We start from the raw sequence: 24,268 nt of genomic DNA on the forward strand, positions 1-24,268 counted from the left end.
TTATGCTTCTCATCGCGTCTTTTCGAAGGAGTTAGAACTGTTACGAAGGCTTTGCTTCGTATGTCCATTAGGAATGAAATAATTTGTTTCTATTCTATTTATGTTGTCGGAGACTCGTGTATCTGATGGTAAATTCAAGGGAAGAGATTTTCCAAAAAAAAAAACTATCTTTTTGTAGATACAATATTTACAATTTTAAAAGTTTTGAAAATATTTAAAAAAAATTACAACTATGAAAACGTTAATTTTTTCTATAAATTTCCAAATTTTGGCAATTTTTAAAATAATGAAAATTTGAATTTAAAAAAAATGACAAATTTGATAAATTCACACATGTTTTCAATTCAAATTTGTTTTATTTCGACAACATTGACATTTTAACTTTGTCAACAATATAAAAAATTTAAAAAATTTTTGGGGACTGAATTTTGGGGTAAGATTCATAAAGCATGTTGCAATAGATTGTAGCACATTCCTGTTCTTGAACAAAGCTCAGAGCAATGCATTGCACGAAACTTTGTTCGACAATGTTCGCAGTTTTGCGAAAGTACCCTCTTGCTGAGCATTCTTCCATAGTCCACGTTCAACATTTCATTGAAAATATGAGGCCCTTGTTTTGAAAACTACTTGACATTCTCCGGCATCAAATCAGCTCCTCGACCGACGTTTTTCATTGTAACCGTAATCATTATAACGGCCGCTGATTTTCCCGGCCACGGCCTAGGGTGGCAGCAACCACAATCGCCTTCCATACAAACCACAGTCATAGTTTTGCCACATGGGTAATCAACGTAAAAAGACGCTAAGACCGTGGTTGAAACATTCACTCCTCAGCCAAATGCCTCCTACTAAGTAAAAGCAGGAAATGTGGAAAGCCCATCGGCGAAATACGCATCCTTTTTTTCCTGGCTGCTCTTCACTCCAACTTTGCTGGACTGGGTCGGGTATCATCGCACCGCATCACACAGTAGGCTCAGGCATCCAATTCATCCCATACGGAACAGCAGCCATCTAAGTGCACCATCCAGAGCTTCGTCGAGCGAAAACAATCCACTTCAAATCTCAGCAATCCTGTTAGTTAGAGGAGGCTGCGTGTGGCTTACCTTGTATGGAACGACCTTCCTACCTAAAGAGCAGCAGTGAAGGAAGAAAAAAAACAGGCTCTGTGACCCAACCAGACCAGATTACTAGCAGCGGCATATACAGGCTACTTAGATTGCGAAAGTGGATTTTCTCAACATTCGCTCGACGAAACAGGTCGCTGGTAAGAGTAAAAAATAATGGACGAAAAAAGGTAAGGATTTTCTTTGTTTTTATTTTGGATCTGTTTAGTTTTCGGTCGTTCCAGTTGCTAAAGGAGATCTTTGATGCTTTATGTTGTTCAATTTAAACGAACGTTTTTCAACTTCAGAAATAGCTGGCAACATAACTGTTTAACAAATATATGTTTGAACAACAGTGTAACGATGAACAATTGAAACAGGGAACTAATTTTATTTTTATAGATAATCAAAATAATCCATTTAGGCCATTCATGTCCGTAAGCCGAGTTATTGATTTTTAGCAAAAAATACAAAGTAACTTATGCCTAGAAAAGTGTGAAGAGACTTGGTATTTCATCGCACGATACTTTATGGGCGTTCCTGTCCTGATGAGATGGTGTCCTGAGAATGTTGTCTCCCATTTTCCGGTGAAAATGGCCCGGAACGAATGAATGGCGTTGAGGTTCACCAGAACTGATACAATAAATCTTTCTCCAAAGTCTGGTAAAGGCCGAAACATGGTTTCTGTTGTTGCTGGAGGTGTGTCTTCTGGCTTTTATTTGTAAATACTTTCTTCCAATAAAATATAGTGTAAAGGAATGAACATCATGTCAAACTTTCCCATACTTGATTTTAATCTAGCTATGTAATTCGGTAAGATTCAACCCAGAATTAATTTATTCATTGTTCACAGTTCAATTTTTGACAAAAATGACAAAAATGACAAAAATGACAAAAACGGCAAAAATGACAAAAATGACAAAAATGACAAAAATTACAAAAATTACAAAAATTACAAAAATTACAAAAATTACAAAAAGTACAAAATTACAAAAATGATAAAAATGACAAAAATTACAAAAATTACAAAAATTACAAAATTAAAAAAATTACAAAAAATACAAAAATTACAAAAATTACAAAAATTACAAAAATTACAAAAATTACAAAAATTACAAAAATTACAAAAATTACAAAAAAAACAAGAATTTACAAAAATTACAAAAGTTACAAAAATGACAAAAATTACAAAAATGACAAAAATGACAAAAATGACAAAAATGACAAAAATGACAAAAATGACAAAAATGACAAAAATGACAAAAATGACAAAAATGACAAAAATGACAAAAATGACAAAAATGACAAAAATGACAAAAATGACAAAAATGACAAAAATGACAAAAATGACAAAAATGACAAAAATGACAAAAATGACAAAAATGACAAAAATGACAAAAATGACAAAAATGACAAAAATGACAAAAATGACAAAAATGACAAAAATGACAAAAATGACAAAAATGACAAAAATGACAAAAATGACAAAAATGACAAAAATGACAAAAATGACAAAAATGACCAAAATGACCAAAATGACCAAAATAACAAAAATGACAAAAATGACAAAAATGACAAAAATGACAAAAATGACAAAAATGACAAAAATGACAAAAATGACAAAAATGACAAAAATGACAAAAATGACAAAAATGACAAAAATGACAAAAATGACAAAAATGTCAAAAATGACAAAAATGACAAAAATGACAAAAATGAAAAAAATGACAAAAATGACAAAAATGACAAAAATGACAAAATGACAAAAATGACAAAAATGACAAAAATTACAAAAATTACAAAAATTACAAAAATGAAAATGATTACAAAAATTACAAAAATGAAAATGATAACAAAAATTACAAAAATCACAAAAATTACAAAAATTACAAAGATTACAAAAAATGACAAAAATTACAAAAATTACAAAAAGACAAAAATAACAAAAATTAAATCAAATATTATTAACTACAAAATTACAAAAATCACAAAAGTTACATAAATTACAAAAATTAAAAAAATTACAAAAAATACCAAAATTACAAAAATTACAAAAATTACAAAAATTACAAAAATAACAAAAATTACAAAAATTACAAAAATTACAAAAATTACAAAAATTACAAAAATTACAAAAATTACAAAAATTACAAAAATTACAAAAATTACAAAAATTACAAAAATTACAAAAATTACAAAAATTACAAAAATTACAAAAATTACAAAAATTACAAAAATTACAAAAATTACAAAAATTACAAAAATTACAAAAATTACAAAAATTACAAAAATTACAAAAATTACAAAAATTACAAAAATTACAAAAATTACAAAAATTACAAAAATTACAAAAATTACAAAAATTACAAAAATTACAAAAATTACAAAAATTACAAAAATTACAAAAATTACAAAAATTACAAAAATTACAAAAATTACAAAAATTACAAAAATTACAAAAATTACAAAAATTACAAAAATTACAAAAATTACAAAAATGACAAAATATACAAAAATTACAAAAATTACAAAAAATTACAAAAATTACAAAAATTACAAAAATTACAAAAATTACAAAAATTACAAAAATTACAAAAATATCAAAAATGAGAAAATTTACTCAAGTCATATTTGTCAATAATGTTTTGTTTTCTCAGTTTTATCAATTCTGGTAATTTTGTTGGTTTGTCGAATTTGTTAATTTTATCCATGTGGTCAATTTTGTCACTTTTGTCAAATATTTTGAAATTTTGTCAATTTAATAATTTTAAATAATTTTTTGTCTGTTGTCAGTTTTTTTTCTTCTTTTTTTCATTCTTGTCATTTTTGTCAATTTTATCAATTTTTAAATTTTGATCAATTCTGTCAATGTCGTCATTTTTGTCAATTTCGTCAAGTTTGTCATTGATGTTAATTTTCTCAATTTGGTTAATTTAAACATTTATGTTTATTTTGTAATGTGTTTATTTTTTTTGTCAATTTTGCAATTTTTTCCAATATTTGTCAGTTTTACTAATTTTGCCAATGATTTGTTTTTTTTTGTTTAATTTTTTTTCAAATTTCAATTTTTATTAATGATAACTAAATTGGCAAAAATTACAAAATTTAAAACTTAACTTAATTGACAAAAATTCCGAAACGAAAAAATTTAAATTTTTATCAAAGTTTTGAAATTTTCATATTTATCCAATTTTTAAAAAGTAATTGTATATTCGATCCCAATTATGTTTACATTATACTCGATTTCTTCACTTCAGATATCGATTCGGACAAACATTAAATTATTCAAACACAAGGTTGGGCATCTTTTTTGAAGATGTATTCTTAATTTTTTTAAGTTACCATATGCTGTAATTTCAAAAAAAAATTCAAATTTTTTTTATAGAAACGAGATTGAACAGGATATTCCAGGATCCAATAATTTAAAAATCATCAATAAGTTGCAAATAAAGTTATTTATATGAAAATTATGATAATTTTCAAATACGTTTATTTTATAAAGTGTGTCCACGATGAAATTGCTCTAACTTTTCAATCGTTAGGTAGAATTTAATAAAAATTTGGGTTGATTTAGTTCATAGTGCATTGTTTACATGCTGCAAGTTTTAAAGACCTGTGATCAAAACTCGCGGAAATGGAGTCGAAAGAACAACTCGTGCGTGATAAAATCTTGCGCATTCATCACGCGAACAAGGATCTCTCGCATCGTTCCATCGCTAAAACGTTGGAAATCGCGAATTCCACGGTGTCGCGAGTGATTGAGTGCTCAAAATCTGTAGATCTACGAAGAAATCCGTTGATCTGATCACGCTGGTTATCATTTGTTTATCGTGAAAGATATTTGGAACCATGCTGAATATTGTGTATGCAGTTAATCAAAATAAATTCTTGACAGCATAAGCTAAAGGAATTGCAATGTGCAATGTTCGTCTATCTACAGACAGCGCAACCGCTCAAAGCAACACCGCCCAGATAACCTACTTCAGTGGACGTACTGATTAATTATTCTATCTATCAGCGCCGGGACACTTCTCCGCTGAATGTCAGCACCTCCTGAATAAATTTCTCGAGCACACTTGACCGACAGGAGCGAGCACACTTACTTCAGTAGGTAAAGGTCTGGCAGGTCCATTTGTTCGACGTTGATTTTATTGCCCTGGCGTCCGTTTACCTACTCTGGATTGCGGACTGATAGCTGAGCAAGCCTTGATTATTCTGGATTAACAATACCCAAGGGCTGTCAATATTCCATCAGTGGTAACTTTGATCTATCTAGGTATTGAAGTAAACAACGATGATGCGGCTCGAATCGGTGATAAATGACTAAAAGGTTCAATCATGATAGTTTGATTTATTGGTCGACAGCGATGATATCATACAGATGACTTCACCTCTAAGTCTACCGTCTATGGATGACTGAATTCGATAGTGATTATCAAATCATTCTACTATTATGTGCTGTTTTGAAAACTTTGTCGAGTTAAACGAAATTCCTGAAAATTCCATGAAAACATTAACCACAGACATTTTTCATCATTTCGAAGCCGTCCGCATCTGTCAGGATCAGAGAAGAACGAAAAAAAAACGCCAACAACATTCGAAATTCCACACACAACCATCATAGGCCTACTTTGGGCAGTAACCCGCAGTGTGTGTAGACAGTAAAGATTCGCATAAAGTTACTTTTTGCCAGTTATTTCCCAGTAGGCGTATGCTGCGAAATGGGTTTTTCGACGCTCAACGTTTCCGCACCCACGCATCGAATTCATGGTGTTAAAATTATTACACGTCTTTTTTTTCTGTATCTTCCTTTGCAGGGTTTTCTTTTCTATGTTTCTTTTTTTTGTGTCAAACCTTCGCAGCGCGGCACAGCTATCATCGGAATCGGAAGTGAGGCCATGTCGTGTTTTTGGTCCACCGACAGCAACCAGACCGGCGCCTAAATTTAGTTTGTGTTTTTTGTCCGCACGCTTTCAAAGCACACCAAACCGAACCAAGTGAAAGTTGAAATCGGTAGATTTGGTTTCACTTAGGAGTTAGGAGAGAGGATTGCGGTAAGCTGTAACGTAGCAACGGTTTCGGGCGATCGTTTCCGTCCGCTTAACATGTGGTTCCGCTTTAAAATTACAGCAATTTCAATCCATTGAATCTATTTGATAACTGATAAGATAAAAAAGATTACCAATTCTGGATTTCTCTTGGATTTTCTACAGAACCTCTCAGAAGTAAAATTTTCAATACAACAGAAAAAAAAGTTGAATTTGGTTTAGCATCGGTTGCTGAGTTGAGGCTAAAAATGATAGAATATTCAAAAATTGGATATTTAGATTAAAAATATTGAAAAAAAAAACAAAATATTTGTAGTTATTACATGCACAAAAATCTTAAAGTTTTCCGAAAACGTTTTTCGGAAAATATGACAAAACGTTTCAATTTAGCCCTGGTAATAAAAACGATTGGTTCTATTTTATGCTTCCACAGCTTGTTCATTGGTTTGCCGATTTTTATCTGATTATCGAAACCAAAGTATTCAAAGACATCCCTCCTGCATTGGAGCAAATGTGTAGGCGAAATCGATCGGAAGTTCAACTTTTTATGTTGTGCTTTCCTGTCTTGGGAGATGGCTTCCGCAAAATCTTTCTCGTGGGCGGTCTGTATTAATACTTTTTAATGCAGGATTCCAACGGTTGCCATCGGTATCGAAAAGTGGAGCAAAAACAGATGCCACTGTAAATGGAATCAATTTATGTCAGAACTTTCTACATAATCCGCTCACAAAAATGCGAATTGTGCCTCCAACAAGTCCTACACTGATGAATACTTTGAACGCGACTTTCCTCCCCCCAATGACGACGTCCTGGCTGTTCGAACAAAGTGGAATCGGAAAAGATTTTCCATCGAACAAAGAAATTCGTGAACGTGATTCTTGCCTTCAGGAAAGTACAGTAAATTCCTGTTTCCAATTGATTAACTTACTCTCACTGCCGAGTGGAAAAATCGCTGTTTGAAAACTCGATCAAATGTTTCAATCTGTTCTTCCCTGGTTGCTTCAAATTTCAATTCAGGAATATGTTTTGGGTTTGACGATGATATTTTATAAGTCTTAGGAATGCGGAGATTCTAACTAAGTTGTCCAGGGTTGTTGATTGAGTCCCATGGTGTTAAAGAAAGCCGTCTTTGAAACTCGAATTTAAAAAGGAAATCTAGCAGCCGTTATTTTGGAGTGAATTCAAATTGAGGTGTCGATTTTTCGACCAGTATTTCGTAAAGCGTTCCAACTAATTGAAGCAATTGGACCATCCAGCAAGATTGAAATCACTTCAACAGACAGTTTAACACCGCATTAGACCATTAGGACGCAAGAGTCGAAAAACGAGAGCAATGCAACCCGGCAATGAGCAAACATAAATGAATATTTATGTTTTAATTAAAAGCCGTTCGTCGAGCAAAGCAAAGCGGAAGTGCCCTGTGACTGTGGGCCGATCTCCGAAAACTTTCTCCCTAGGCGATTCTGCTTGTTTCAATTAAAATGTGGCCCTCATAAATTACCCATCTCGCGCAACGACGGCGACGACGACAGTTCATCCGGAATTGTGCCGCCGCCACATACATAAACTGGGCGGCAGAAGTTCTCCCCTCATTTATTCGACAAAAGCCGCCTGTGGACAGATTTGGTCTACCCCAGATTAATTCTCTTCTAAATTTAAAACAATGCGCTATTCAAAATTGAAACCTCCACAAACGAAGGACACCGGAAAAGTGCGCTGGTTATTCAAAATTATCGATTATTCAATCAGCTCAGAGGCAGAGGCAGAGTGCCATGAAATATTCACTTTTACTCTCGCTTTGATGTCGCTTTAACAGTCAGTAAACAACCCCGGTTGGCGCTAAAATGAACGCGTTTCGCTTGCTTGCTAGTCGGTATAATGAAAATGCAGATGCCTACTTTGTGTTGGAAATTGGAATAAAAAAGAGTTATAATGACAGGCTTTAAATCTTCCATCGATTAACGGTTGCAAGGGTGAACTTTAAGCAAACATTGTTTAAAGGTGATAGATGATCCAACATCATTCAAGGGTTCGTGAGAATCAGTTTCAGATTCCTTTAGCAGAATGTTTCCATCTTGCGACTGTTCAAGGCTCAAATCTGAATTAATATAACTGTCATTTTATCTTTTCTGATCTCGTTTATTTCAAAAACTGAACTGTGAATTCAATAGTTACTAAGAGGTGTTTTTCAATTTACTGTCAAGTGTTTTACACAACCTGTAGAAAATCTGCTTTTAATATGATGAGTAATTATCCGACAAGAAAAAATTACAGTTTATTTAAATAGAAGTATTAAAGAGAAGAAAAAAACGAAAATATACTTGAAAAAAATCATATTTGAATTAGATTTTAAAATATTCAAAATTTAGAATTTTGATAAAATAGTCAAAACATTGAAACATCTTATAAATCAGGGGTGAGCAACTTTTTCGACTAACACTGACCAATTTATGTTGGGCCGTGTAGTGACCTCCACCTTCTTGATGTCCGCAACACACGAAGCGCAGACATTGCATCTGACCATCACCTCGTTCTTGATGAGATGCGACTGAGAGTCGCGCGTGTCCAGCGGCGCGAGGAGAAAGTTGGATGTCGATACGACGTCCGCCGGTTGGAGAATCCAGAGGTGAAAAGAGCGTACGTTGAACAGCTTGAATCCCGAGCCTCTGAATTGCCGACAGACGGAACAGTCGAAGAACAGTGGTTTAGAATCAAGAATGCCTTCATTACAATGAGCCATGGTACTCTAGGTAAAGTTTGTGGAAGACGAAGTGAATGGATGTCGGATGACACCTGGAGGATGATCGATGATCGGAGAAAGGCGAAAGTCGGAATTGAGCAGGTAAGTACCGGGTCAGCCAAAGCAGCCGCCCGCTTACGATATGCGGAGCTGGAAAAGGCAGTGAAACGAGCTTGTAGACGAGACAAGAGAGCCTGGACAAACTCCCTAGCCGAAGAGGGAGAAAGAGCCGCCGCCATTGGAGATATCCGATTATTATATGATATTTCTCGCCGCCTTAGAGCACCTGCAACGGTTCAGGCGTAAATATTGGTTTTAAGTATACCAGTTTTAGCAAAATTTGAAATTTTAGAATCGGCTAAAACACCCACTCCCCACCGGTGTAGGAGCAAATTTAAAACGGAAACACTTTCATAGCAGACACTCAATAATTGAGAAGAAAAAACCCATTTTATTAGAAAAATTGCATAAGTTATGAGTTTCACGGTTAATTGTCTTAAAATTAATTCTACGAATATTCTTTTTGACAGAACAATGATTTCAACTATTCTACCAGGATTTCATTAATTCAAAAGCAAAAATGACTACACAACGAGGAAAAAAGGTCAATTGAAACAATTCTTCAATTAATTCAATCAAATTACTTTGAATCAATGGAATAAAGTTTTGTTAAAATGAAATATATTTTTTCAAGTTCTTGCTGACATTGAAAAGGAAACGAGAAATGTTTATCCCAAAGTCTAAGGAAATTTTCCCTTGATTTGTCGACATTTTTGTTGGACAAAAACTTGTTTCACTATTTGCAAATTTATGTATGGATACAGAAAAATATGCTGATATTGACGAAAACTCCGAGCAATCCACACGAAACTAAAAATCTCTCAATATTAACAATAACAATAAACATTTATTTTACCTCATCGAAAAAGTATTAAAATTTTCTTTTCGTTTATTTTTTTTCAAATTTTAGAACGCTGACTGGATTAACTAATTCGTCGAGCCCTAATGAAAAGCTTCTTATTTATTTATAAAATCGAGAATAATGTCACATCTATTATTTATACTTGATATGGTTTTTATTAACATCTATTCTCAATTTATGTTACGTATAGGGTGGTTGAAGCGAATAAAAACATTCAAATAATATCTAGAAAAGAAATTATTATCACACCCAATGTTACCCAAACATGTGTGAAAGAAATCATTGTTGGCTAAAATTTTCTCACCGTGAACTTAATCGGTCTGTCGTATATTTTGAAATCCTGTTCCAAATTTGCATGAATTTGGAACAAAGGCGTATAACTGTTGGGAATTTTGAAATCGAAAACTGTGCTAAAACAGCAATTTACGCCACCGGTGCCAGCCGAAATGTTTTAGCGTGGTCGAAAACCGTGTTTTGCATCTACCGTTGGGACAGCCCTTAGTGGTGCAAGGACTAATGCAAGAATGCCGCTGAAAGACCGATCATGTCAGCTGCTGACAGATCGAACAGATCAGCTCAAGCGTTGGACTGAGCATTTTGAACAACTTTTCCGTGTTACAAATAGCGATGGCCAAAACAACCCGCAGCTCGAGGCGCCCACAGTAAGTCGCATTAATGGCGTCAACTCGCTGGCTGAAATAGAAGCGGCAATCAAGGACATGAAATCCAACAAAGCGCCTGGAATCGATTGCATTCCTGCCGACCCTGCCTTTTCAGCACAAATGATGCACCGTCTTTTCGCTGACATTTGGGATACTGCAACATTCCCGGCCGACTGGAAGCAATGTATCCTTGTGAAGGTCCCAAAGAAAGGATACCTGACCGAGTGCGGTAACTGGCGAGGCATAATTTTGATCTGTACAACTCTCAAAGTACTCTGCAAAGTGATCCTGAACAGGATACAGGAGAAAATCGACGCTACACTCCACGGCAACAAGCTGGACTCCGATTCGGACGATCATGTGTGGACCACATCACAACGCTACGAATAAAACTGGAACAAATCAACGAATTCCAGAAATCTCTTCTGCTGGTGTTCGTTGATTTTGAAAAATAATTTGACCCACTGAACCACGAAAACATCTGGGCTGCTCTAAGACGACGAGGGGTCCCAGAGAAACTAGTCCATCTCATCGAAGCACAGTACGAGGCATTTTCGTGCAAAGTCTTGCACGACGGTGTCTTGTCCGAACCTAACCCGGTAACAGCTGGGGTGAGACAAGGATGTATTTTGTCACCGCTGCTTTTTCTCATCGTAATGGATGAGATCTTGACTGGATCGATTGACTATAGACCAAACCGAGGATTGCCGTGGAATCCATCAATGGAGCAACTGAACGACCTTGACCTGGCAGACGATATTGTTTTGCTCGCTCAAACACAACAAGACATGCAGAGCAAACTCGATGACCTCACCGAAAGCTCCAAGGCAGCAGGAATGTCGAAAAAACCAAGTCGATGGAAATCAACACAGAAAATCGTTCCGATTTCGTGGTAGCTGGACAACAGGTTGAGAAAGTGGAGTGCTTCCAATATCTTGGTAGCCAGATAACGCCTGATGGTGGTACCAAGAAGGACATCGAAACCCGGATCAGAAAAGCCCGATTTGCGTTTGCGAGTCTCCGAAACATCTTGCGGTCACGCTAGATCTCTCTACGAACTAAGATCCGAATCTTCAACTCAAACGTCAAATCCGTATTGCTGTACGGGTGTGAAACTTGGTGCACATATGCGGTGACCACGCGAAAACTGCAAGTTTTTGTGAATCGCTGCCTGCGGAACATCATCCACGCTTGGTGGCCTGGCAACTGGATCTCAAACGTTTAACTTCATCGCCGGTGTCATCAAAAGGCGCTAGATATCGAGATTCGGGAACGTAAGTGGAGATGGATTGGGTACACGCTGCGAAGAGATGTAAACGAGATTTGCAGAGAGGCGCTTGACTGGAATCCAGATGGGCATCGAAGAAGAGGCAGGCCCAAAAGCTCGTGGCGGCGAAGTCTAGCCGCTGAAATCCGCACTGTTGACGAGAACCTTGGCTGACAGCAAGTGAAGACGCTGGCTCCGGATCGCCAGTAGTGGAGATCTTTTATCTAGTCATATGCGTCGGTCAATCGGCGCCGGACCCTTAGATAGGTAGGTAACTCCTGAGGGTGATGTGATAGGACTTTGACATATTCAACAAACTTATTCAGATAAACAACATTGTCGAAGATATCAAAGCCTTAATGTGAATAACAAAAAAGTTAGCATTTTTATTTCATTATCGGTGGACCCCCCGAAAAAAATTTTGATACAAGAATATGCTTCATGTAAAACTGAACAATGTTGCTGAAGACATCGGATGTCTATCTCTTCATTCCTGAGCGCTTTCAATTTCGTACAGCTAGATTGATGTTCTGCACCACTGTGCATTGGAATGATAGGAACGAGAGAGGGGGGCTCCTTTACAATTTTTTGCATAACTCGAGAGCTAATCAAGTTAATAGAAACAAATTTGTCATGTGAGGACATTTGAATACGAGTAATGGTTATATGCTCATTAGAGACTCCTTTCACTTCAATTAGGAATAAAGTTAAAGAAAGGGGATGCTCCCAAACAATTGTTTTGCACTAACCAAGAATTTATTTAACAAATGGAGCCAAATATGATATGGTAACAATCATGCAATCGAGCAAATGGAACAGAATTTTGCATGGGAGTGTATTTAGGACATAGGTAAGAGGGAGGAGCTCCAATACAAATTTGATAGCGTAACTCGAGAATTAATAAGGCAAACGTAACCAAATTTGGCATGTGAGAGTATTTGAACACAAGAAATGTTTCTCCGATGGTTTAAGAGCCTTCCCTCTATTCAAAATAAACACATACAAAACAATAAAAAGTGTGAAGGAGGTCACTCATACATTTTGTTTAAATATTTCGATAACTAATCGAGAAATTGGAGCGAAATTTTCATGGGAGCATATTTGTGTACGTTTAATTTCATACTTATAGGCTCTGTAATTGTGTCACCATTTCCTAAACTGCCCTCCATTGTACTGGTTATAGGGCATCTTTAAATGATGTTGATATGTTTCGGTTATCTTAGAAAATATGTCATAATAAGACATGTTTTGAAACGAAATGATGCTGTATATTAAAATAAAAAGCTTTATTCATCTACACCAGTTTCGTCAACCTCACCGGCAAAGCATTCCATAAGAATCTACAGAACATCGTTAGACACAGATAAGGCCATCCATAAATCATTCAGATATGTCCATCGATGGCCATGAAAGCCATAACCATTATCGGATGCTTCGAATGTCCTTTTCTTTGCATACCCTTCAGAACCGGATTCAAACCGGAAAGCCACAATTGTCTTCCAATTCACTGGTCCTCGAGCACGTGTCTTGTGCTTGTTTGTGTCACTTGGTCAGCAAACAGAATCACTCCTCCTAGGCAGCAGCACTAGGAGTAGGTATCAACAATCTTGTTCTGCTGTGGAACGATGAGGATGATTACCATCTCATCGGTTCGACGCCTTCGCCCTCACGCATCAAGGAGCTTTTCGGGGGGACTAGCACAGCGGGTGGTGAAAAGATGGCCTTCGTCCCCATATTTTCTCCAACAAGTCCGGCCAGCCAGCCATTGTCCATCATCATCATCAACAACAACATCTCGTTGGTTATGGTTATGATGTCACAGAGTGTCTCATCTATGACTCGGGAAATCGGTCAAGAATGATTCCCATTGGAGTTGGAGGAAAATGAAGGGAGAAAAGGTCAGCCCATATGATCCTGCATATGTTTGTCCTCGCCTCGCCCAGCATCTCTATTAATATTAAAAGAAGATTGGACCTCTTCACGGATCCTGCTGATGGGGTGCCGTTTTCAAGTCTTTCGCGTGTCAACAGTTGAGGAACCCAAAAGATGGTCGATATTAGTCTTTCTTTGACGCATGGATTTGAGATAGAGTTCAAATTTACAAATTCATTCCATTTTTAGGCACATCTCTATAAAGCTATTGGTCATCTTGATGATTTTGTGTCTGTGATCTGAGAAAGTTATCCGGAAAGGTGTGGATTCTAAATTCATATGAAAACATTGTTCCAAATCACAAAATATGGCTTCGTGTGAAATGTTAGGGAATTAATTTATTGCGTGTATCGATGTAGGTATATTTTGGAACGGGTCAATCAGGTGGGCTAATTTACAACAGATATTCCGGTATCCGTGTATAAACCTGGCCAGCTGGCAACTGATTATATATTCCTATGATATAGAAAACATTATTTCAAATCACAAATAGCAATAAAAAAAATCGAATGCATATCTCAGATAATAATCCTTGTACTAACTTTGAGCCAAACAAAGCACATCATTGTAGTTGTTCGGTTAATTAAAATAGTTTTCCTGGCCAAAGCTGTGCTAAAACGTGGATCAAGATTATACCGCTTCATCTAACTCTACACTTAATTTCTATGCAAATTTGGATCAGGAAATATTCCTGCTGTAAACACCGGAAAAGATCAACCCGGTGAACGAAAATAATTCACAAAACTTTCCCTGTCACCATCAGCAGTGAAAATCTTGAAACCACAAAACCACAGGTTGCGCACCAAGGAAAGACGCCCGGGAATCCACGATGACAACATTGTAAGTGTTTCGAAAGAGGGAACAAAACTTTTGATCCCGTTGTCCCACCTTCCTCAGGCCAACACCCCGGAAAACCCGCTTCAAGTTTAGAGCAATAATGGAACCAAAACTTGGCTCTCGGAGTCTTATGCAAATTTAACGATGACACCAAACTTTTCGCTCCCTCCTTTTCGGTGTATGGCCCCCCTCGAGAACCTGAAATCAACACCTCTTACTCATTTATTCGCCCGCGCTCGTCGACTTTTCCCAGCTAATCGCACAAGTTGCCAGCTTCCGAAAAGATTGAGTAAAACTATTTTTGTTTTATCAATCTTTGATGATCTTTTCCAAGAATAACTTCTTTACTAGTGCTCTCAGTAGGATATTATTGTGATTATCGAAAAAACGTCTCTGTAATCAATTTCTTGATAAACAGTTGAACTCCTAAACGCTAACTTTTACACAGTTTGTTAGATAATCACGTTAACAGTTCCATCTTTAGGGATTTGCAATTCAATCATGTGATTTCAATGATGCTCCTGGTGGAATCTTTCTCCAAATAATTTTAGATGTCAATAAAGTAATATTTATGTCAGGTTTTGAACAAAATATTCAATCATTCGATGGTTTTGTGTATTCTAAAATATTTAAAATCGTCAAATCATAATAGTTTTGCTTCTATTTCAATGTTTTCAAGATCATAAATCGTTAAATCCTGCAGTATAAATATATGTAGAAATATACATAGGTACTCAACAACAGTTTGAAAATCGCATAAACATATATAAAAAAACAAAATGGTAAAATATGAAAAAAATAGTAGGGGAGAGTGGGGTATCGTGGGCCATGGGGAAACGTGGGCCACTTTTAATATCTCAGATGTGTGTTGAGATAAAAATCCCAAACCAACTGTCATCGTCGTCGCTTTGCGTGAGCATATATTTCTATATGTTGTTGACTGAAATACGCTTCATATGCTTCTTTTATTTATCGAGCTATAAAAAGTTAGAAAAATTTACTTACATAATTAAAAAAACACCCGCTATTTTCATCGATGGGGAGCCTAAAGTGCATAACGAAAATATGCTCATACGCTTATGATCTTAGTTTTGTCATGATCTTTCACAATGAAAAGGAATTTTTGATGAAACACCAATAAGTCACACAAACGCAACCAATTTGCAAATCATAGCTTGTGGGGAATCGTGGGCCACACATCTTGAATCACATATATTTTTATGTTTTTAAACACATTCGGAACTTAAAATACGTTTTACCTATCTGTAAAGTTTTCTTATGCCAAATGAAGAGTTATGAAAAATATTTTGTCCATTCTATATAAAAAATTTTGCCAAAACGTTCGCGAGCCAGGGTTTGGAATTTATGCGATCATACACAGCTCTCTTTTTTATTTCATCATCTGAAATTGCTTTTAAATAACGAAATGAATTAGGAAATCACAGTTTTGGGTCAACTCATAAACTTTGCATGTTATTAGGTCATTTTGGATTTGGTGGCCCACGATTCCCCACCATTTTTCAAAATCCAAAAAATATTACTTTTTTTCAAACAGTCAGAATTCGGGAAAAATGACTTATTAAAAATTAAAAAAAAATACCTCATGATACCTTGAAAATGTAGAAAACCATATCATTTTTTATTTTCATTTTATCTTTTATTATAAAGAAATTATGGAACAACGAAAAAAAGTGGCCCATGATTCCCCACTCTCCCATAATGGTAGGGGAGAGTGGGGTATCGTGGGCCATGGGGAAACGTGGGCCACTTTTAATATCTCAGATGTGTGTTGAGATAAAAATCTCGAACCAATTGTCATCGTCGTCGCTTCGCGTAAGCATATATTTCTATATGTTGTTGACTTAAATACGCATCATATGCATCTTTGATTTATCAAGTTAAAAAAAGTTAGAGAAATTTACTTTCATAATTAAAAATACACCCGCTAATCGTCTCGATGGGGAACCTAAAGTTCATAACAAAAATATGCTCATACGCTTATGACCTTAGTTTTGTCATGATCTTTCACGTGGAAAAGGAATTTTCGATGAAACATCAATAAGTCACACAAACGCAATCAATTTGCAAATCATAGCTTGTGGGGAATCGTGGGCCACACATCTTTAACCACCTATATTTTTATGTTTTTATACACATTCAGAACTTAAAATACGTTTTTCCTATCTATAAAGTTTTCTTATGCCAAATGAAGAGTTTTGAAAAATATTTTGTCCATCTTATATAAGGAATTTTGCAAAACATTCGCGAGCCAGGTTTTGGAATCTATTCAATCTTACACAGCTCTCTTTTTTTATTTCATTATCTGAAATTGCTTTAAAATAACGAAGTGAATTATGAAATTACAGTTTTGGGTCAACTCATGAATTTTGCATTTTATTTGGTCAATTTGGATTTAGTGGCCCACGATTCCCCACCATTTTTCAAAATCAAAAAAATATTGCTTTTTTAAAAACAGTCAGATTAGGGGAAAATAACTTATTAAAAATTTAACAAAAACTACCTTATGATTCCTTGAAAATGTAGAAAACCATACAATATTTTATTTTTATTTTATCTTCTATAATAAAGAAGTTATGGAACAACGAAAAAAAGTGGCCCATGATTCCCCACTCTCCCATACCCAAATATAATTTTGATAAATATCAATTTAGCATCCAAATTTTGAGTTTCATAAGAAAACCCCAGGAGAGTCACTTTATTTGGGAAATCAAATGAAAAAAAAAAGGATTGTGTTGTAATTTTTTTTTATTTATGCCTTCAAAATTCGTGCAAATTTTATAAAAATAATCATGGTAGGTTTTTGGAAGTCTTAAAAACGATTTTAAATCCGTCAATGAATTTTGATAGATTTTTTTTTCAACTTTATTTACCTCGATAATTGTTGAGTAATTTCTGGGTTTTGACTAAATTTGCCCGGATGTTGTCCGGATTTTTGGCCGTCACTTTTGCAATCAAATACCCGGATTTGGCCAGGTTATTGTATAAAATTGTCCGGATTTGTGCGGCCCGGATACGTGCTGGAAAAATTCTGGCAATCTTCGTTTCGATGTATTATTGTAACAGATCCCTAAGAGCAAGTTCAGCAAGAGCAAGTTGGAAAAAAATGGTAGAAATTTTGACACTTATAGTGCCGTTCCAAGCAAAACTGCCCCATGTGACTTTTGGGTCATTTTCACTTTTTTCTGGAAACATTTTTTTTTGGTATCAACTTTCAAATAAAAACACAAACAAGTATACTTTGTTCTGAACTTTACGAAATTTTCATCAAGGTGGTTGTCTCAATGTTTATGGCAGACTAGAAACTGAAGAAAATTTTATGAAAAATGTTAAGTTAAAATTCTCTTAAGATGAGTTTAAACTGTTAAATATAATGTCATTCACCAAAAAGAACACTAAAATAGAGGGCAAAAGAGGAGCGAGAAGCATTGAGTTTTTTATTTAAAGAAATGTTACAAAACAGTTTTCGGTAGGCACTACTTACAGGATCCATACTCAACTATACATTTTTATAAACAAAGAAGTACGTACTTCTCAAATTACGGTTTAACTTGAGTTTTTGGGAAATATAGAAATTATACGAGCTTTTAAAATGATAGAAAAATTGTAGCCGTGTGACAGTTTTTCGTAGAACTGGCATCGGCATGCGTTCTGATTTTTCGCAAAAGTGTCACACGGAGCATTGTTGGCTCTAATTTGCTGTTTTTTGTAGGAAATGTAATTTTTTTGACAGAAAACATTGTAAAATGATCAACTTGAACTGTTCACTACGAAAAAACTGTCGGTGAATTTATAGCTTTAGAGAAAAATTGGAAACATAGCAGAAATTTCATTCGCGTTTTTCGCGTTTGCACTTTTTTCCACATGGGACAACCCAAGCAACCAAAAGTCACATATTTACTTGAATGAAGGCATTGCTAGTTACATATTGGCTGACAAAGAGAATCAACTGCCCAATTCCCTTCAGTGAACTTTATGTACTCATTAATGAACTTGAAAGTTGCAAAAGTGATTGATATGTTCGTTGTATGTAACTTGTTTTGTCCAATTCCCATGAGTGAACTATATGTACGAACTTGAAAGTTACAAAAGTGTTCTATACGTACGTTATACGGGATTTAAGTCACATAAAGGGGACAAAAGTGCTCAAAACGGGATTTGGTAAGTCACAAATAGTGCCTTGATGTGCTTTCAAAATCAAATCACCACTTCGAGTTTTAGTTTCAGTTAGAACAACATCTAGGCGTGGTGTAGTGGTAGCGTGTTCGATTCGCACCACGAAGGTTGGGATTCGATCCCCAAGCCAGGCAAGTTTTTTTCAATAAGTAATTTAGTAATCGAGTGACCATTCTGATGCGATATATGTAGTTTATGTAGGAAAGAAGCAATTGAGCAATTTGTCGAGTTTGGAATCCGGCGCGTGGCATCATGGCGGCACCAGTACAGAGCACAGTGAATAATCAAGAGAAGGTGATTTGAACCGAAGCCATGGGTTCAGTTGAGATAGAGAGAGATTTTTTGATCATTTTACAATTTTTTTGAAGCTGAATTAAGAAGCCGCTGGAAGCGAATTAAGAAGATCCTTAAGACTTGTTTTGGAACTTGAAAGTATCAATAAGAACTTAAATTTTGTGCTGCAAAGAACGTACTTCATATCATTGATGGGGCTGAGTAAGCGTTTTTGTACCCGTTTTATAGGACTTTTGGTTGCTTGGGAATCTTGCTTGGAACGGCAGTTTAGCACATTTTGAAAACTTTACTATGAAAAAACATTTTCAAGATCTGCGGCCTTCAAGTTTTTTTTAACAACACGTGTTCTATTTTCGCATACTGTGATGCAAAAATAGCAATATTTCTATTACATACGGCTGAAATAGAAACAGTGCTTTAAAAAAAATACAACGCCCAAAGATCTTGAAAATATCTTTGCATGGAAAAATTTTCAAAATGTGCTACAAGTGTTAAAACTTCTACCATTTCTTCCCAACACGAGTGAACTTACGTCTAATACTACATCATTTCCCGATATAACATCGTCCATTGTTACATTTTTTTTGCTGTGTAAGATTCTCCATGACAACCTATCAATATTGAAACGGCGAGCGGCAAAGAATCACGCAAGTAGTTCAAAAGCTGTTCACAAAACAAAAAGCCCTGCTCACATTTTCACCAACTATTCAATTTCTTCTACCCAAAGCGCTCTAGCTTTGATCTTTCCACCTATAATACTTTCATGTTCTTTCTAAAATATTCTACTTTGAATTTTCACAACTCGCCGAAATGCCAAAAATTAAATAAGAATATATCCCAACGGCGATTGAAATAAGATAACATGACAACTGTATAACCAAAAAATCCACTAGCAGCTTTAAATTGAAGAAAACACATATTTTTTTTAACATCAAACGCAACCAAAGCGATGAAAATTGGTCGTTTACTGACGAATTGGCAAGCATTTCACATAAAGTGTTCGGTTGATCATTTTCTTGAAATACCTTTTGCATTTATCCAAAATCACATGAACAAATCATTGCAAAGCTAGAGATTTACTGTCATTATTTTCTCCATAACTTTAAAAAAAAGTGAACGGCCCTGTTTGGCGTCTTCATATTAAAGTTGCAACAAAACACGTTTAAAAAAACAGAAAATCTGGTGATGAACATGGTACCTACTTTTGAGCATTCTATAAGGTTATTCACTATTTGTCATATAAAAATTCATAATCAAATTTTTAATGGTTCTGTTTGAAAAGCTGATAAAAATTTAATGCGCTTTTATGTGCTATGATATGATTTTAGTTGAAAAAAAAAGTTATGTGCTGTCAAATACGGTTTAATTTTTTCTTGAGTAAAATCTGACCTTAAATATCTTAGAAAAAAAAATCCGCTAAAATAATACATACGTTTTTATGTCGCAAAGAAGAAACTAATATGAAATTTTGGGGAAAATTGAGAAAAAAATAGTTGAGTAAAACCCGTACTTTTCAATCAAAGTTGTTTTAAACACAGTAGAAACATTTTAAAAAGTTGATTTGAAATTTTGACGAAATTTGATAAATTTTGGGATAACTGAATACTTAATATACGCAACACAGAATTTTCGCCGAATTTTCTCAGTTTGTTCTTACATTTACTTTCAATTTGCACAGGATTTTGAGTATATTACGTAATATTTTTGAAATAAAATAATATTTACAAGAAAGGTAATTTCAGACCGACTTTTTGAACTAAAATCATTTCTCATTTTTGAAAAATTAGCTCATATCTTTTTTTCTTTTTTTTTTTTTGTTTTTTTACACACCTAGCCAATCCTGGAAAATGAAAGGACTTGCGTTATTCTTTTTAACAAAATATTTTTTTTAAGTTATTGAACTTTTCTTGAAAAATTTCACAAAATGCGACTTGGAGGTTTTTTATCTCTATTTTTATCATTATTCTGACATGAAAAAATTATAAGAAAATGTGTATTCCATCCAATGTATATGTAAATCGTATGAGTGTAATATGAACTTCATAATACCATATTTTGAAAACAATCGTAAACTCTCAACATTTTTCAGACAAAGTTTTCAAAAATGTTCATTGTGGGTTCAATTGATCCCTGAAGTTCGAAAAGGAATATTTTTTTCTAAATAGATCGTGATCATTGCTAATTGCGAGATTACTAATATCTATCCAATTAACTGATATTTATCCAATAATTGTCTGGTCAAAAGGGGTAAGAAAATTGATTTTCTCTTAAATTCAGAAAATAGCGCCTTTAAGTATGCAATGACAGTACGGTTGAGATTTAGTTTTGGAATTTTCATCTTCTGACATTTAAAAATTGTGTGATGAGTTCAAACATGATAAAAATAGGCAAATGACATTCTATATTGAAATTTTGTTTGATTTTTTACAAAGATTAGGGCCCCCGGAATAAAGAATGAAGTCTCTTTCAATAAAGGATCAAGTCTCCCTTAATTTTAAAGATATGTATCGTAATTTTTTTACTTCCACGAAAATGCTTCTAGTTCGTCTTCGGGTTAAAGTATCATCCCAACTTTTGGACCATAGAAACTTGAAATTACACGAAGAGAATGCAAAAGACGGCGAGTTGCTAAATTGAGTAGAACATAGTGAAGTATGAAAATTATACAATGTTAAAGTTTAAAAAAGTAGAAAAGGTTGGATCTCACCAAACAAGCAATCTTTATGATCGACTAGAACCCGTCATTTGTTGTTAGGACCATCAGATGGGCGTTTAGGTCAAATGATCGTTGTTTCAGATGTTTGACACGACAAAGGTTAGCTGCGCCATTTTGCTGATGCTTATTGATTAAGCTCGTATTTCTGCATCCATACGAGCAATTTCCCGAATTCTACACTTCAAAAGCTCTTCATTACTGCACTTCAAAAACAAACAAACATTACAAATTTTAATTTTCCCGGAAACTCAAACGCAAAAATATTTACACAAGGGAGAAAAACAAGACTGGAATCGGAAAAGGCTTGCTAAGTTCTTTCTAAGAAAAATTAAAACAAATCATTGCTTGGCAAAAGCACGCTAACATCAGCGCTTACTTTATGATTTAGTTGAAAATAGGTGTTTGGGGAATCTGAAATATTGTGGGTTGTCAAAAAGGTTAAGAAAAAAGCTACCTTTGAAAAGACGTCAAAATTCGACGTTTTATATTTTAAGAATCCAAAATAGCTACAACTACATCATTTTAATTACGTCTACTTTCCAACTCATTACTTAACCCTACAAGTATACAACTTTCAAGGATATGATCTTACAAATGCAAAAACCACCAACCCACAGAAGGTGTACTATGTATGCCATGAGCGGGATTCGATCTCATGACCGTTGGCTTACAAGACTTGAAGGCTATCCTCTAAGCCACGGACTGCAGCATAGCTTTAACATGAGCTTACCAATGCACCAAGTGGAATCATTCAAGCATTTGAAATCTTTCCCAAAAAATGTCTATTCGATTAACTTCAGAATGAATTACTGTAGCTGAACGCTTAAGAATCATATTTAAGTTACGTTACAAGGCTATTAATTTTGTACTAATTGGCCGAAAAACAAGTTAGAATCAGGTCTGAAATATTTAACACAGTTTCAAAAAAATTAAAAAATCGATAACCAATAATTTCGTCACCCTATAATGAGTGTCATATTTTTCGTTCATTCCTGTGCTGAGATATAAAGACCTTGAACAATAACTTTCAGCGATCTGAATGAAAAGGGTGTGAGGGTGGGTGTGTATTCAAGTCGATGAAACTGCATTTCAGGGTTTTAGTTTAAGTTTGAGTATAGCATTGTTCATAATTCTGGCTTCGCGTTTTCGTTGCCGTTGTTTCAGCTACTTCCGACTTTTGGAAGCGCTAAGATAAAGCAAGCTAGCAGCTTGCAGCTCAGTACTGTTGCTATTATTGCTGTAAGCGAAGTTATTGGAGAGAAAATTTTCCTCATAGTTGGAACTGAAAACAAAGTTGACGAAAACTTGACACAAGCGCTCTTCCGCAGCTCCCAACGTCAACAACGTGGTCAAAATTTCGTCTCGAGAATTAATCCTGTCTCGTGATGGTAACTATTTAGTCTTAAGTTGGCAGGAGGGGTTAAAAGTTTCAACGTGGTTTCAACACCCTTCGGCTTTCGGGGGATGAGAAACAAAACGACGACGACACCCTTATAAATATTTCAAACCTGTTGTCGTCGGCTGATTGTGGTTTTTGACAATGTATTTTTGCCAAAACTATGAAAGGATAGTGCTCTTCTTTGTGACACATTTCAACGTTTGCATAATGTCGAGTAAACCCTTGGAATAAATCAAAGTTCATTTCGAGTTTACATGAGTTTCATGTACTGTAAGGTGTTTACACAAATTCCCTTTGAAATCCCTCGGTATGAAGTCCACCTAATGATTTTTATCTGCAATGTGATAGAGATGTCTTGATGACTTTAGCACTGCAGATGTACCCGTTATTCACAATCATAACGTCCCTTTCATCGTTTCCACAATCGAACTCAAACTCCATATCAATGAGTAATGTAAGCATAAATGACACTACATACACCAAACGAAACGAGTAGCCGCAAAAGGGGATTTCTCACTAGCTGCTAAATGCTCTAGCAATGAGCCATTTAGCCGGATTGTCTACCAGCATCCTTTCGCATAGATACATACATCCCTGATCCGATCGAATGCTGAATTTCTCCCCACAAAACAGGCGCCCAAAAAATGCGACCATAAAAACCCATGATGGCAGACGCAATTTTCATTCGCACTCCAATCCAGATACTTGGTCCGCAGACCTCGGTAGGAAGGTAAGACCAACAGGAAGTCATGATTCCGGCCAATACAAAGAGGAGAGTGTGGCACGGGTGCGAATTCGATGTGGTCATCATCCGGAACCAAACCATGAGGACGAGGGTGCGGGAAAAATTGTCCCCAAAAGAAAGGGAAATCACTGCCATCGAATGGATGCTGTGTATTTAGTTCCCAATCGAAGTTCAGCTCTAAGGGTATCGAATGTGTTTCGCCAGACTGTTATAAAAACCATTAATTATAAAGTCAATATCTGGTCCTATTTCGGTCCTCACTTGTGGTTAGCCTGGGCGGATTGGTTTGGAATAAGGGGATATATGTATGTATGCAGCCTCTCTTCCCGAGTGGCGAGACAGGCGTCATTGCGTTGGTTTAGGAAATCTGGATTAAACAGTGCATTTCGAATTTTGTAAGTGTTAGCGA

The 24,268-nt window shown here is 35.3% G+C and overlaps 2 protein-coding genes across 5 annotated transcripts in view; one reads left to right on the plus strand and one right to left on the minus strand.

Moving 5' to 3' along the window:
• Positions 1–24,268, minus strand: part of LOC129746201 (uncharacterized) — a 380,075-nt gene that overhangs the window by 329,369 nt on the left and 26,438 nt on the right. The gene's annotated exons all lie outside the window — the stretch shown is intronic.
• LOC129746206 (mitochondrial fission 1 protein) overlaps positions 10,185–24,268 on the plus strand; it is a 318,769-nt gene continuing 304,685 nt past the window's right edge. Inside the window, exon 1 of the mRNA XM_055739766.1 lies at positions 10,185–10,311. The gene's annotated coding sequence lies outside the window, so the exon portion shown is untranslated. The remainder of the gene's footprint in view (positions 10,312–24,268) is intronic.

Source organism: Uranotaenia lowii, chromosome 2 (assembly GCF_029784155.1).
Source record: "Uranotaenia lowii strain MFRU-FL chromosome 2, ASM2978415v1, whole genome shotgun sequence".
Classification (NCBI taxonomy): Eukaryota; Metazoa; Arthropoda; class Insecta; order Diptera; family Culicidae; genus Uranotaenia; species Uranotaenia lowii.